The sequence below is a fragment of the Gossypium hirsutum genome, chromosome D04 (genome assembly GCF_007990345.1).
Source record: "Gossypium hirsutum isolate 1008001.06 chromosome D04, Gossypium_hirsutum_v2.1, whole genome shotgun sequence".
NCBI classification, from domain to species: domain Eukaryota; kingdom Viridiplantae; phylum Streptophyta; class Magnoliopsida; order Malvales; family Malvaceae; genus Gossypium; species Gossypium hirsutum.
In genome coordinates, this window is record NC_053440.1 from 52390367 (window position 1) to 52393244 (window position 2878).

The 2878-nt window shown below is 30.8% G+C and overlaps 1 pseudogene; it reads left to right on the top strand.

Annotated features, from left to right (window-relative positions):
• Nucleotides 1–979: 979 nt before the first annotated feature.
• LOC107898357 (leucine-rich repeat extensin-like protein 4) lies at nucleotides 980–2617 on the top strand (annotated as a pseudogene).
• Nucleotides 2618–2878: the final 261 nt, after the last annotated feature.

The following is a 2878-nucleotide window of genomic DNA, read 5'->3' on the forward strand; positions in this document are numbered from 1 at the left end:
TTTGGATTCAAAGATCGTTGAGACTTGATCTTGAATTAATATGTCCACTTCAGAAGTTGTCAAGATTTGATCTTGAAAATGGGTTTTGACCTCCTTTCTTTAGTTGAATTGGGTCAAAAGGTAGCTTTCTTCGGTTGAATTAGATTGGAAGGTAGCTTTTCTTCAGAACTGATATGACATTCATCAAAATTTCTTCAAGTTCTTCAATTTCTTCATAGATTTCTACAAAGAGTTTTTGGACTTTTTGAACTTATGAATGTGGGTTGAATGGCTTGGAGGCACCCCTTTTATAGTACCAATTAGTCAAGTAAAAGAGAGTTTTTATAGAATTTAACTTCTTCATTTGAGTGTTCTACAATGATTAAACTATTTTATTTATTATTTATCTCATATTAAAAATAATATGATTTCTTTAAGAGAGAGTTATAAAAGAATTTAATTTCTTAATTGATCTCTTTATTAATTTAATTTAATTTAATTTATTAGAGATAAACAATATTAACAAATGATGAATTTCGATTGGTCTAAAATATCTACCTCTATACCCCTAAAAAAATTATTGGCTTTGCGTAATATTTATTTTTAAAAATAAACTTTTCAATATTGTTATTTTACATGAGTGATAATGTGTCATCTTATTATTAACTGATGGTGCATGATATTTATGCATCAACAGTGCATCAAATATTCTCTGAAAAAACCAAATCTATAATTCTTCAAAAAAAATTTAAATCTATAATAATATATAGGCATAATTTTTTTAAAATACCCTGAAGGTTTTGAGGTTTTTGGGTTTGAACTTTTATTTTTAAATTGACACTCTCAATATTATAATTTTTTTAAAAATCATCTCAATTTTAATAATAAACATGAGTTGAGCATTAACCAGGTAAACGAAATAGGCATGACACATAACCACCATGTTATAAATGATATCATCTATAACAAAATTGTTTAACAATTTTTTTTTCATTTTGTTTCATCTTCTTTCTTCTTCTCTTTTTCTCTCTTCCCTCTAGCTGCTGTTATAGTAAAATCAAAGAAAAAAACAAGCTGATCCGCAAATGAAAATGCTAAAAAAGGAGATAAAAAGAATTATGTGGCGGTGACAGCACATGTTTCTTTTAGTTTCAGTTTTTGTAGCCTCATGTACATGCGATGAGCATTATGTTTCCAGCCATGGCGGACTTACCGACAAGGAAGTGTCGTACATAAAGCAACGACAGCTGCTTTATTACAGAGATGATTTCGGTGCAGAGGGGAGAACGTTACGGTCGACCCGTCACTGGTTTTTGAAAACCCGAGGTTGTGAAACGCTTATATGGCTTTACAAGCTTGGGAAAAAGCGATTCTTTCCGACCCGTTTAATCTCACTGCCGATTGGGTTGGATCCTGTGTGTGTGACTATACTGGTGTTACTGTGCTCCAGCGCTTGATAACAAGAGAATCAGAACCGTCGCCTGTATTGATTTAAACCATGGAGATATCGTAGGATGCTTGCCGGAGGAGCTTGGGTTACTCACCGATCTGGCATTGTTTCATATAAACTCGAACCCGTTTTGTGGTACGGTTCCACATAAGTTTATAAAGTTGAAGCTGATGTTGGAGTTGGATCTTAGCAACAATTGGTTCACTGGTAAGTTCCTTGAAGTGATTCTTAAGCTTCCTTTACTTAAATTTTTGGATTTGAGGTTTAATGAATTTGAAGGAACTATACCCAAAGAGCTTTTTGATAAAGATTTGGATGTTATTTTTATTAATCATAACCGGTTTAGATTTAATCTACCGGATAATTTTGGTAACTCACATGTTTCTGTTATTATTTTAGCTAATAACAAGTTTCACGGTTGTATGCCGGCGAGTCTTGGGAACACGACGGGTCTTGAAGAGATTATTTTAATGAACAATGGATTTCGATCTTGTTTGCCGGAGCAATTTGGGTGGCTGAAAATTTTGACTGTTTTTTAATGTTAGCCTTAATCGGTTATTGGGTACTTCGCCGGAGCAAATTGGGGGGAATGGTGAGTCTTGAACAGCTTAATGTGCCACTTTTCATTAACAATATATCAAATTAAGAATGGCTTAAATATTTGTATTTATTTTTAAAAAAATATGATTTGATTTAAAACAGGTGTACGAAGTGTGTTAATACCTATAGTAGACTATAGTTAGATCATGCTATATTATATTATACCATAAAGTTTGAACAAAATTTGACATCTATAATTCCAGTTTAGACTATAAATTATACTAATACTACATGTAGATTGGGACCAAATCCAACCTAGATTGACATATAAACACATTAATTGGGTTTTTACTAAATTATTATAAAAAAATAAAAAAAATCCAAAATATTATAAATTTTTTTTATTTACTAAAATATACAAAAATAAATAAATAAAAAATAGAAAAAAAGTTACGCCGATTTGATAGGACCATGGTGGAGGGTTTTTGATTGGCGGCACCAAAGGTGCCTAACTAATTGGCGGCACCGATGGTGCCATACTAGTTGGCGGCACCATTGGCGGGACTACTCGTGTTATAAACACGAGCTCTGTCCAGCTGAAGGGAGAAAAATAAGAAGAAAAAGAAGAGGAAGAAGAGGTGCTGCGGAAAAAAAGAGAAAAAGAATGTATTTTTTTAAAAATAATTGATTATCTTGTTGTTATTGTTTTGTATAATTTGTATTATTTTTTGTTTTAGTTTAGTTATTAAGATTAATAAAACTCAAATTGATAGTTTTAGTTAGTATTATTATTATTATTATTATTATTATTATTATTATTATTATTGTTAGTATTAAGATGTTATTAAGGTATTAAGATGTTACTTAGTATTATTGTTAGTAAATAACTAGTATTATTATTATGGTTAG